The sequence below is a fragment of the Primulina eburnea genome, chromosome 4 (genome assembly GCF_022965805.1).
Source record: "Primulina eburnea isolate SZY01 chromosome 4, ASM2296580v1, whole genome shotgun sequence".
In the NCBI taxonomy this organism is placed as follows: domain Eukaryota; kingdom Viridiplantae; phylum Streptophyta; class Magnoliopsida; order Lamiales; family Gesneriaceae; genus Primulina; species Primulina eburnea.
Genome location: NC_133104.1, coordinates 38,908,674 through 38,923,735, shown reverse-complemented (window position 1 = coordinate 38,923,735; position 15,062 = coordinate 38,908,674).

Genomic DNA, 15,062 nt, shown 5'->3' with positions numbered 1-15,062 from the left:
GAGGGTCAATTCCAGGTCACATAGTCATCCGACGCGAACGTGAAATTGCTGATCAAAGTTGTTTAACGACTATTTTGCTGAGAATCCAGTCTATAATGAAGCAATGTTCCGACGAAGATTTCGAATGTCTCGAAATCTTTTCCTTCGGATAGTAGATACCGTAAAGAATCACGATGTTTATTTCACACAAAGAAGTGATAGTTTGGGATGGCTCGGTCTATCGACTAATCAAAAAACAACTGCTTCATTGAGAATGCTAGCATATAGCTTGCCTGCGGATGCTACTGATAAATACATCCAAATAGGATAATCTACTGTAATTTAGTGTATGCAACACTTTTGTCGAGCTATAGTGGAAGTTTTTGCGGATTATTACTTGAGATCACCTACTGCCAATGATGTTGCCAGACTTCTCTATATTGGCAAACAACGAAGTTTTCCTGGAATGTTGGGAAGTCTCGACTGTATGCATTGGAGGTGGAAAAATTGCCCCACGGCTTTGGCGGGACAATATGCAGGTCATAGTGGTTCTCCAACAATCATTTTAGAAGCAGTAGCTGATTACGATCTTTGAATATGGCATGCATATTTTGGTATGCCTGGAACCAATAATGATATAAATGTTTTAGAGTCTTCCAGTCTATTTTCCAATCTTGCACAAGAAATTGCTCATCCAGCTCATTATACTATTGGATCAAAAGAATATGACACCGAATATTATTTAGCTGATACTATTTATCCGAAATGGTCAACTATTGTGCAAACTATACATGATCCGCGTGGTCCGAAGAAGCAGTATTTTGCGATGAAACAAGAGTCATGCAGGAAAGATGTGGAGCGTGTATTTGGCGTTCTTCAATCACGATTTGCGATTGTGGCATCTCCAGCACGTGGTTGGAAGAAAAATCATTTGAATGATATAATGAAAGCATGTATTATAATGCACAATATGATAATCGAAGATGAACGTGATCTTAGTGCACCGATTGAAGATGCTAGGGAAGCACCGACTCCATTGGTAGAAATGGTTGTCAATGAGCATATCAGATTTCGAGAATTTCTTGCTCGTTATAAAAAAAATAAAAGAGAAAGACGTTCATTATGCATTACGAAATGCTTTAATTGATCATTATGGGATGAATATGATCGTTCAAATATTTGAAATTGTATTTGTAATATGTTATTTAATTTAATGTCATGTATTAATTTTATTTCACCAATTGAAATTATTTCTATTTCAATTCGTATAATATAGATTTCAATAATATATTTAAAATAATTAAAATAATCATTTTTGTAATATTATCACATTTATTAAAAATATAATATTAAATATATTCAATATAAAATGTAATTATAATTATATCACTAAATATAAAAAATATATATTTAATAACTTATAAAAATGAAATAAATAAAATAAAAAAGAATATTCCGAAAATATTCTTTTTTAGAGTAAGATTTGAAGTATATGGGTTGGAGATGAATATTGTATTTGGTGTAGAAACTGCACTATTTTAGAGTAGAGTTGCTTTAAAATAGAGTTTTGGGTTGGAGATGGCCTAAGTCTCGTCATATTTTTGATGTATTGTAGTGGAGTATTGAAGACATTCGACGACGACACTTAATTAAAGTATTAATAGAGAATTTTTATTCAACTTAATTATGGTTTCACAGAATTTGCATCCATGGTGCTTGGTTATTTCTGGTCATAGAAATTTAAGATGTGATTTGCTCTCTTGATGTGTTAAGGGAATTAGCTTGTTATTCACTAATATTTTTTCGTGTGTAAATTGACAATTTATCTAGGAAACCTTTTACTCTCAGTCACCGCACAAATGTGTTGCATTATTATTTGCTTCTTGATTTATTCAAGTAAAGTTTGCATGGTAAATTATTCTGCTGAATGTAGTTTTAGGTGTTACAACACCACATTCAACACTTAAATCTGAAACACACGATTCCGCAAGTATATTTACGTTAAACAATTCATTGAGATATTACTAGTTCGTCGGATTAGGTTTGACCACGCTCCAATTGGTGATTTATTTGGCAAGTAATTAAATCTTGCATATAATTGAAATGATGTTTCCATATGTACATACATGTCTATTGCGAAAGAACACACAAAGCCATGCAACAGAGGATTTTGTTTTTGTCGGTAAATATTGAGGTCAAACTGATCAATTATTGAATCGAAGTAAAATTGAGACAATTAGTTTCAAATTTTGGGTAACACAATTGGCGATTAGGTTTGAGGCATCACAAAAAGTGATTTTTGCTTCTTGGAAAATATTTATTAATAAAAAATGGAAATGTTCCTTCGACGTGAGAAATTGTAGATAGGCTTCACGATATTTGTGATGACGTGGTTTCACATGCAAAGATCAAAACTTGAGTAAATCTTGAATAGACACGTATGCGAAACTTGGCATTATAAAAATTAGGTTATCTTCTTGTCTATATAAATCATTCAGTAACCCAAGTTGGAATCGAATAATTACAATGTTTCGAAAACACCAGATTAGCACGTGCGTAGTTCTAAGACTTATCTGGCTTTTTGGTTTTTTTAAATCTTGTTCACACACACATACATGCCACACGTCATTTTCTTCTTCGATTCGTTGAGTTCCTCGAGCTTTGTTCCACCGACCTGAATGAGTTTCAGTCACGTTATATTGAGAAGTCAATCGTTAAATTGATTATATATTTTATGAAGTTGCAGTACTTTGCAGCAAAAGATCGTTTAAATATATATATCGAAATTTGAGTCGAAGGCCATTTTATATAAAACTATATATAATTGAATAACCGATGAATTAGAAGTCTGGTTGACTCGAGCACTGCTTCTGTCATTTCAATTATGAAATATCATGTCACCAGTTTATGTTTTCGTGCAACTGTGAGCTTTAGCTTGTTTGTTACGTGATTTGGTGTAATCGGAGATATGATTGTGTAATGTGAATTATAAAATTTGAGATACATGTAATTAATAAACACAAAAATTATCGATGAGACAGTCTCACGATAATAAATCGTTCTCTTATCGACCATATCAAATGCAACATCGACAAAAACTTGTGTGAGACGATTTCACTGGTCGTATTTTGTGAGACAGATATCTTATTTGGGTCATCCATGAAAAAATATTATTTTTTATGCTAAGAGTATTAATTTTTATTGTGAATATCGATAGGGTTGACCGGTCTTATAAATAAAGATTGGTGAAATCGTATCACAAAAGACATGTTCTGCAACCTAGCTGCACATAATATATACATCGATTCTTGAAATATCATATGAATATATTTTTCTTTTTTACCTCGAACTACTGACGACATTGACAGTAAGAGTTTGATCAAACCCAAAAATTTTGATTGGGCATTTCAACTTGGATTTAGTAAGAGTTTGATCAAACCCAAAAATTTTGATTGGGCATTTCAACTTGGATTTTTGTTTTTTTTTTAAAGAAATTTATTTCGAAGCCATCATTGTCCTCCGGTCCACCTCTATTGGGCCCGTGGAAAGCCCAAAATATAGTTTCAGTAACTGAGCCCGCAACTAATGTTTTGTGGGCCATTTGTTTCATCAAGCGTTTTAGTAATCATTTCCTTATCTCGCGTTTGGTTCGTTTTTTATTAATCTATAGACCTTTGATTATGATTGAAAGCACACACTATTCATGTTATCTGTGTGATTAAATATCCCTTTTCAAAGGGTGTGATAATTAATAATTTTTGAATAATGATCATAATAAGATTGTATATTGACCATAATACCCTTGAATTGTTTTCTTCAATATAATATAAAAAATAAAATTAGTGAAAATTTAATAATTAATATAATATTTAAATTTTTATTATATTTTTTTATAAATTAATTTCATATATTTTAATTATTTTCGATCATTTTAAAAAAAAATAAATTGTAATGCAAATCTATCTTAAATTAAATTTTTATAAATTTGTAATCTTGTTAATTATTTTTTTATGAAAAAAAAATATTTTTTCAATTCTAATTTTTTTAATGATTTAAATTAATTTTAATAAATGTAAATTATAATTATAAATATTTAATTATCTATCCAATTATTTTAAGAATCTATATTTAATTAGCATTTGGGACATTTTGGTCATTACAATAAAATTTACAAAATTAATCCATCATTTTAAAATCATACCAAACACAATTTTATTTATCTCACCATACTATTGATTCATATATCTCATTTTTAATCACTTTAATTATTAATCATTTACTTATCATATCACACGTACCAAACAGAGCTATATAGTACAAAACAAATTATATACTGTCGTAGAATTCACGTATCTCCACGTTGATATGATATTATCTATTCTGGACTTAAGTCTTCGATTTATTTATAACTTAACCAATATGGCTTCAAATCGATGAATATTGATATATTTCATCTTATAAACTCATTATCTTCCTGTTGTATTTCTAATGGGCGACTTTGGTTGTATCCATAAAGTAAATTTATCGGACAAATACTTTTCATATGTCAAGCAAACAAAAAAAGATTAATCTTGTTTCTCTTAATTTGTTTGTGATCAAATATAGAAGGCGTGCAAATGAAGTGTGTCTTTGTTAATGAATTGTCTGCCATTTGAAATCGTGAGGCAAAGAGAAAACCACCTGTCCCTACTTTTTTTTTTTGCATTATTTTCCCATTTTTAATTTTAAAAATAATTAAATATCTCAATCTGAGGTTGTGCGAGAAAACGAAATCTCAAATGAATTGAATCTTTTTCCCAATGATAACTTAATTAAACCAATCCACTATCTATAATCGATACATCACTGCATTGACTTATGTGCACTAATTTCCTTATTTTGAAACATTTTATCAAAAAAGTGTGGCGTCCAATCATTTATCAAACTATTCTTTTTATGTAGTGAATTTAATTTGGCCTCGTAATTTTTACTTTATTTAACGTCAGTTCTCTATATGAAATTATTGATATCCTTGTACATATATGGGATACATGGCAGAAACCACTCTCAATTTTTTTAAAATTTTTTTTGTTAAAACTCAATATGATAAATTAATGAGCCAGAAATTATGTAAAATTTTAACTTTGTAGTTTAAACTTCCATGTGAATAATTATCAAGCTAATAAATACCATTTTGTATGGTTAAAAATAAATTCGACATTACAATATCCATTACAAGTTTATATATGATCTAAGGCTTCAATGTGTTGTTCATTTCCTTGTTCAATATAAGATTGAAATTTGGACCATCCCGAAATCTAGCTCAAAAAAAGATAGTTTGTTCAAGTCCATATAAGCAAATCACAAGGATTTTATCCAACCGATGTGGAACAACTAGCACACCTCTACCCTAGGAATATTGAACATTTGCTCAGCATGAATTTTACAAATGACTCCACTATAGGCAGAATGGTGACCTAACTGTGGACAATCCAACACATAACTGTCACGGTGAGGAATGAATATTTAGAGTTTGAAGTTTACATATAACTCTACTATGGAGAGAACGGCTGGACCAAATAGGGGCAATCTAACACATAACGGTGGAACTGAGCTATGATATCATATTAAGATTAAGACTTGGACTTAATTCAACTTCAAAAGCTAGCTTAAATAAAGACGATTGTCCAAGTCTATGTATGCAACACCCAGAAAATCTTATCAAATCAATGTTAGACAACTAACCGTTCCCAAAAAATTGAAAAATGCAAGAGGCGCGGTTTTTAGTTCATTAAATATGGTTTAAGCTATAAATTTATTTAACAGTACACTTGTCTTTAACTCATTAGTTTTGATAGGGAGAGACTAGCTTGAGCTATAAATCTAAAATTCGGGGTTTAAATAGTAGTAATTAAATATCTCAAATTATTTTTATAAAACTTAAAACTATATATTGGGTGGTGTTTGATAAAAAAATGATTCTTGGTTTTTGGACAAAAAATAATTTTGTGTATTTCGCCCCGATTCTCTGTTAACTAATGTTTAATTTAATTGAAATCCAAAAATTGGTAAGATGTTGATTCTATTTTTACAAAATTGATTATAGTAACAAATTAATTAAAATAATTTATTTTTCAAATGTTACCCACGTCTGATTTTCAACTTTTCATTATGTTTTCAAACACTATTCATTTTTTATATTTCTATTCTTCTTCGTAGTCTATAAACCAATCACTTTTTTAAAAAAAAAAAAAATCTATGACAATCACTCCGTAAGAAATTAATTAAATTATGCAATGAAAGCTTTAGTCAAACGGAATATATCGTGTAAGAAAGATATGATGTTAGTGGAACATATAATTTTATACAAAAATCGTAACATATGTTACGAATTGAAATTTGAATTGCACTATCCATCTTAAGCAAACGCGCCGTGCCATTCGATGTAACTTCCATGTAATTTGGCACTAATTTTGTCATAATTTTTTAATTTCAAATTTAAATGCCACTATTAGTGCACATTATTATATACTCTCTTTTGATTTTATTTAATCAATCTCTGATTCAAATTTTTTAATCATTCTTTCCGTCCTCAATTTCAAACAAGTTTAAATAAACATATTTTTATGTTTAGTGAAATAAAGTATTTGTCGTTAATTAACGACAAAAATATTATTTGTCGTTAAAAGAACAACAAAAAAAGGATCGTTACAGTTGGAGAAAATAAATTATAATTGATTTAACGACATAATTTATATTCTATCGTTAATTAATAACATCATATCACAATATGTCGTTAATTACCAATAATAATATAGATCATTTATTTTTCAAATGAAAAGAATTCAAATATAATATTTTATTGTTTACAAACCACTCACTGTATTATATATAACCCTTAAAAATTAGTAGAGTAAAAGTCATGGACAAGATGAAAAGAATTCAACTAAATATTTTATGGTATACAAACCACTCACTGTGTTATATATAATCCTTAAAAATTATTTGGGTAAAAGTCACGGGTAAGATGAAAAGAATTCAACTATAATATTTTATGGTATACAAACCATTCACTATGTTTCCAAATAGAACACACAATCTCTGAATATAGGAAAACAAACACCTCAAAAATAATATAGAAATAAGCACTCAAATATTATAAGATGAGAGAAAACTCGATGATGAGATGATTTCAGAATGAAGGGAGAGCGCTCTTCTTGGTGGTCCGAAAAGTACATACAGATTTGCAGCAACTTTTTCTGCTTTCATAACCACAATCATACCCTTTACAATTTTCATGATCACGTTCTCGATACAGGTTTTGCATCCGATATCATCCAATTTTTCTAAGGACAAAAGATTTTTTGTCAATCATTTCACATGTCATACCTCATGTATGTGCAAATGATATCATCAAACATTTTTATTTTTGATAGTACTGACCCCAGCGATTTCTAATGCATGATCATTTCTCATGAATACAGATCTTCCTGAGACTGGTTCATAATGATCAAACCATTCTCTCTGAGACGCCATGTGCCACGTCGCTCCTGAATCTATAATTAATGTGTCACAAAATTTGTGTCTACCTTCTGCAACTGTTGCAGCTTCGCTGAATAATATTTCATCACTGCCTGAAGTAATGGTCACATTTCCTTGAGAACCTTTTTCGATACTCGTACACTCCTTCTTGAAGTGTCATTTACCGCCACATTTAAAGCACTAAATATTTTTCTTCTTACTTCTCGACTTTGATCTACCTCGTCTTTGACTCCCACTGGAGTCCATAAATCTTCCTCTTATCATTGGTAAAGCCTCTGTCTGATTTAATGTTACCAACATATTTCCTTGTTCTTGTGCCGACTCTCTCCTCCGAGAACCTCACTTAAGACATTTTCAAATTTTAGAAAGCCCATAAAAATATTGTTTGTCATGTTGATGATAAGTTGATCAAATGAATCTGGTCGACTTTGAAGTAGAAGTTTTGCACATTCATTTCCTTTATTTTTTTTAGAGGGTGTTAATTTCCTCTATTTTATGCCTCATAGAAGTGAGTTGGACAAATAGAATATTTAGTATGTTGATATGGTCAATCATCAATGAGAATTCTGCCATTTGAAGAGTATAAATTCGTCTCTTTAGAAAAATCTTATTGTGTAGTGACTTAACCTCGTACATTTTTGTCATTGTATCCCAAATAATTTTGTTGTTTTTATCTCAGAAATACTTGACAATAATGCGTCTGCTATAACCAAATGTAAATTTACAACAACATTATCATTCATCTCATTCATCTTTCCATCGTCGTCATTTCCACATGTCTATCTCCAATAGCCGTGAAACGATTTTCCTTTCTTAAAACTAATTGTATCTTTATTTCACACAACATAAAATTGCTTTCATTGAACTTTTTATCTTGCACATATCTGTCAGTATATCTACAACAATTTAGTAGACTGTATAAGTGTATATATATATATATATATATATATATATATATATATATATATATATATATATATCTATATATATATGTATGTATGTATGTATTCATACAAATTTTTGTGGCTTCGTGACACAAATTGATTTTTATGAAAATATCTCTATCAATAAATTCAAACTCACACTATCTCTACTAATTAATATCCGCTTTCTTTAAATTAAATTACATATTTATTATAATTATATCATTGTGATCCAAATAATAATAAAATATAATAAAATATCACAAATCCTAAAAAAAGATCTACTCCGAAATGTGAAATATGATTGATTATGTTGTAGAAGTTGTAAACTGATTGAAATATTAAACTGGAGTATTAATAATTTGTAGAGTGCAAATATAATCTCCATGTACACCCACCTTTATCAACGTGACGTTGAAGTTGGATTGTTAGGTTAAAATTTGTCTCACATGCATTTTAGTCTTCATTCTACACCACACTCAATTAGAGTTGGAGCCAGCATTGACTTAATTCTACGTTTCTTTGATTGATTATAACATGGGAATATAATTTTTTTATTTTTAATAAACTAATATTCAAACATAGTAAAATAATATTTTTTGCTCATTTTTTTCTAAATCCTTTATATATGTAGTGATTTACTTAGTGTTCTAAAAGACATCGCTTTAGACCACCTAGGCACTGGATGGGTCACCCACCGTCCCGATTGTTAGAGAAGCGACGATTCTTGGTGCTTTAATTCGAAATTTGTATTGAATTGTAACTCTAGCTACCAACCCCCCGAATTAATTTGGAATTATTGGTTTGTGCTGGTCTTTAAACGTGACACATTATGTTCCATTTGATTGATCAACTCACGCGGTAATGCATGCAGGTCAAGCACGATATATCGGGAGTTGGTGGCAAATTGACTGAGGCGGATTCAGAAGCTTCGGCTGGGGTCCTTGAAATAGTGGGCCTAATTTGTTTTATTATTATTATTTTCAACATAAAAAAGATTTTTGTTCTAGAAGTCCACTCACCTACTCACAGTCTGATAATTTCAATTCATGACGTAAAAGTAATTTTTCATATTTGTCTATTGATCATAAATTATCTTTAAATTTTGTTTAAAAAACATTTTTATATTTTATTTTATAAATCAATGGTGCATTTTGGTAAATTATGAAAGTTAAATGGAGTACGTTTAGTATTATAATTAGAGTTTCACATGTACTTGTATTGCATATGAATATGGTCGCAAGTTCGACTTTGTTCGAGACCTTCTGGTCGAAACAATATTCAAAAAAACTTCTGGATTTTTATCTGTGATACACGAATCACGGTGATAACTTTTGATAGGAGTAGCCAAATATGTTTTATTTAAATTTATAATTTTGTTATAGTTTTCAAAAAAAACTTTATCATTATTGGTGTAATGGAAAAACTTGTTTTTATCTTGAATAATTCTAAAGAATTATATTTTACAAAATATTTCCATTAAAAAATGTTATTTCTGAGATGTGCGAGCTGGTGGTAAAAATATGTTTTTAAAGAGATTCGAGATATCATATATTTATTTCTTGCACTTATTATACATGTATATGTTAGAGTAGGTGTTCAACAAGCTAACTTATGACTTGAGTTTTATTGAATCTTGTATAAAAGCAATCATTATTTTAATAATATTGTACAGTTTTATCAAATTATGATATTTACTTTATTTGTATACTCACACAAGCGGTATAGATAAAGTAACTGAATACATTTTAGTACCATATGAGGCACAGAGGGGGTGAAGCGGCAACGTCAAGGTCCACAACTCATTAAATTCATTATACTCGTACTCTATACATTCTAAACTTATTCATAATCAATATAACTGTCTAAAATAAGAATAAAGATCGTTTGCACTCAAAACTAGATTATGTGCTGTTAAAGTTATGTTTCATTGTCATGGACATAGAGATATCGAAACATACAAATGAGTGATCATATGATGAGTCATTGAACAACTCTTCCTCGGACTTTTCAAGTGGTTATCACTTATCGAGTGAATTAAGTATGTGGTTATGGTTTTAGACTATTAGTCATTTGACCTGGGACAAGATAGAGATTCTACGTACTACTGTTGCACTTTGACTCGTTTATCAACTCCTTGAGGGTAACCAGGTAGTGAGATTGAGTGTAGTTTCGACATTTATAAGAGCCGATGCATTGTAGTCGGGAACTCACCGTTCAACTACAGGTGTTAATATCATATGTGATATGATGATTTAATAGAGCAAGAAAACTTTGGCCAAAGTGTTGTGTGCAATACTTGTTTGTCCATGCTTGGTAGAGCAATCGAACCGTGGTGCTTGAGCTGCTGTGCGGTTTAAAAAATTTGAGTTACACCATAACAACCAGCTATAGCTTTTGGCCTAATGGATGAACGCTTGATCCTAACACAGAGTATGAGTTGTGCTTCAAGGAAAATTATTTCATTAGTTACACACACGATGTCATTATGATTACTCAAAGATAAATCACATCGTTATCGAATTCATATGCAACTATCTATTTGTCAATGGTTATAGATTCGATCGGGATATATAAGTTGAAGGGATTTTAGTGGACGGTAACCATAATCTATTGGTTCTTGCAGGAACTATCAATGATACCTGGAGAATCATGGGCGATGCTACTTGACATTTTTACTATGATCCAATAGGTGTAATCAGACTTGAATTTTGACGTTCTTCTTATCAATGTGTTGATCACATAAAATATGGCTAAAATGAGTAAGCATGTATGAGAGATAAATGTCATCTCGAATCATATGAGTTGTGAATTCACGAATAGTTGTATCCATGAACCATTGAGATTACACAAGTATTGAATTTTGTGATAAAGTTTAGATAGCTTAATTCAAATAATTGAATTTGATTTTTTATTTTTGATTTTTGAAATTTTTACTTTGCATCATAATGAGTTTTATGCCATCTTCACATCGACAATGTTTGATCGTCAATTGAGAATATAATGAAACCATAATCATATATTGTGTGATTAATTAAACTTGGAGTTTCCAAGTCAAACATTGGTTAGTGAATTTCTAATTTGCCCAATCATCGAAGGAGAATTCTAGAAGGTTCTAGAATATCATGGATATATAAAGATTTATCTAATACTATCAAATCTTCTCAAAAGTAGATAAGATAATTATTGGAGATTTGACAATGGAGAGCCTCTTAGTTCTAGAATGATCTATGTACAACTGAAGGACATTTAATATATATTCTCAAGAGTCGATAATACACAATACAATCAAGTTTGTATATTTTCTTTCTTCGCTCTCCTCTCCAAAAACTCGACCACCCCCTCCTTGTGAAGGTATCCATGGCCGAGAACCTACCTTCCACCGTTATGCGGCGTCGCTTCCCAACCTCTGAACCGTCATCGGATTCCGGCGTCTTCTGGTTGTTGATTCTCAACACAAACTTGTTATATAGTTTCTAGTGCGAATTACAATAGGAACACGTTCTTCGATTGTGAGCTTAATAGGGCGATTGAATAATGAAATATGATCTAGTTATGTTCGTAGATATTTAGAAAAGAGCTATCTTCACTTAAAATTCGGAATAGTTGGAGACGAGCATTAATCGCAAAAGATAAATAATCTAAATATCTAAATATGGATTTATAAATCATATGACACTTAAGTCAAGTTTTTGAATACCAAAACCAAAATTTTTAAAATTTCGACGTATCTTAGATGCGAGAAAATGCATCAAAATAATCACCAAATTATATTCACTAAAAAAATATTAATTACACGTTAAAGTACGAGGGACAACATTATATTTGTCAATGCTATATTCGACCCCGTTAAATATAAGTATTCATTGTAAAAGAAAAATCAATTGCTAAATATACTCAAGAGTGTGTCTCATGTGAGACTGTTTCACGGATCCTAATCTGTGAGACAGGTCAACTCTACCCATATTCACAATAAAAAGTAATACTCTTAGTATAAAAAATAATGTTTTTTCATGGATGACTCAAATAAGAGATCTGTCTCACAAATACGACATGTGAGATCGTCTCACATGAGTTTTTGTCTATACTCAAACAAATTAAATTTATCTCGTTTCAGATAAGATCATAAATATGAATTTAACTATATTTATTTTGCAAATATATGTTCCAAATTAACGCGTCACGGCTTGATAGTAATAAGTATAAAAGTAGTGTTTCAAGTTAGTAAGAGGGATGTTTGACTAATATTAGGAGTTCGATTCTTCCAAACCAATATTTCTCTCCAAGCTTTACTCACGGAACTTGTCATGTGTAATTTACCTTATTAATTTGTTGGGATTTTAATAGTGTTAAGTTGAGAGTAATAAGCAGTGCGTAATGAAAATGAGTGGTCGGTCCTCACAATCATAAAAAATCTATTATATATAAAAACAGAAAGTCTACTAAAATAAAATACAAAGCATGTTAAAGCCCAAATTCACATTCCAAAAATAGTAAGACAAAATATTAAATGATTGAGATCACAAAAATATTTACAGACAAATTTAATGACTTCATTAATATAATAGTAGTACTAATAATAATAAATCATCATCACCAGCATCATCTATGTATAAAAGCAAAAAGTCTGTAATAAAAAAAGAATAATTTTAATCTTTCCGCCCAAACAAAATTATTAAAACTATAAAGTAATATATAATCTATGGTGAATATGTAATTAGTCATTAAATTTCTGAAGAAATAAATCGTAGCTAGGTAATTGTACTTTGCATATTCCTAGGGATGTAATCGAGTCGAGCCGAGCCGAACTCTTGAATGTTTGAGCTTGGTTTGTTTATAATCTAGCCGAGCTCGAGCTTTATTTAACGAATATATGCATGACTCACGAACTTATTGAAGCCTTTATCGAGCCTAAACAAGCTAATTAAAAAGTAAATTATATATTTAAAGAAATATATATTAGTCTTATTAAAATTTGTAAATTTATTATAATAAATAAATTTAATAGATTTTTCTATATATTTCATAAATATTAATATGTAAAATCAATAAATCAAATATCAAAACTATTATTTTTTCATTTAAAAGATTACTCATTAACTTACCAACGAACATGTTCACGAGCTAACGAGCCGAATACCGTAAAGCTTGAATTTGGTTTTTTTATCTTAACGAGCCTTAACGAGCTCAAACGAGCTTTTATCGAATCGAGCTTCGAATAACTCACAAACGGTTTGATTCGTTTACCTCCTACATATTCCAAAATGATAAATGAGTGTTTTCGATTTCTGCATATATTGTCTATAATTATATATATATATTTTTTTTATAAAAAGAGATAAGTGATAAATTGAAAAACAAAAATCTGCTAAAAATTGAAAATCACATAAACCATAACAAAAATATCGAAATTCATTAAATTAGAGAAGGCAATTCACCCAGCAATAATATTATTTTCCCACGTCATATATATTAATAATCATCAAATTAGTTTGTGTTTACGTTTGTGCTGACAAAATTTCACATTATATAGACAAGGATATAATCTGTGCATGACACGTGTGAGATAATTAAATATGTAATAATTAATGACTAATTATCGCGTACATTTTTCCACGAGGCAATTAGACCTTTTGGCAGTTAGCATTTAGTAAAGGAGTTGTTGAATGAGCGCGCACATTCCCCACCTAATTTTCTATACTTGGTGTTCTCTTGTGGGAGAAGTAATTTAATTTAAAATTTATACAAATTTTCGTCAAAAATTAACACATCTCATGTAACTGAAATTGACAATAACAGCCACTCGTAAAATATAATTTGGATTCTGTAATAAAAATCCAATTTCATAAAATAAGATTCTTACAATTTTTTCTCATTCAGTGTTTGGCTCGAGTTCTAAGATAACTATGTTGGAGTGGAATAACTGACATTGCTACGAGAGCGATTGATACACGACGTTTAAGTCGTTATACAGTTTTAAAATATCGAATTATACTATAATTATTACCTATAATTTTTGATATGACAACAATCACTGTTCATACAATTGCAGTTAAAAGTAAAATGGGAGCTAGCTATGTTCCAATATTTTTAGCATGTATTGTGTTAATTATAATTAATTAAAAGTAATTAAAGCACCAAAAAACTTACTTTGACATGTAAACTGACCGAAACGAGCAAGGAAATAGGGTAATTAGCATAAATTAAAGAAATGCAAATGCAAATTATATAAGTATTTTTAAAAATATATTATTTTATTTTATTTGAACATCTAATCAGTTGTTCGTAAGTCAAAAATTATAATAATAAAAAATTTCTATAAAATAACCGATTGATTGAAAAACAGAACCTTTGAATGAACAAATGTGGAATTCCTTCATTTTTTATTGGGAGAATTTTCCTTCTTCTTTTCTTTTTTTACTTCGTAGTAACAATTAATTTTCCTCATTCGTCCGAAAAATTTTTACAACGACCCGGGCCCATAGAATTGACTACATTGGATGTAGGTAATCGGAGGAGACGCGGAAATTAACCGAGAAAGTCGATTATTTTTTAACATTTATAATATATATAGTTTTATATGTTTTTCCACCCATCTTACTTTTAGAATTACAATGAACCCGCCTGGTGTGGGGCAAG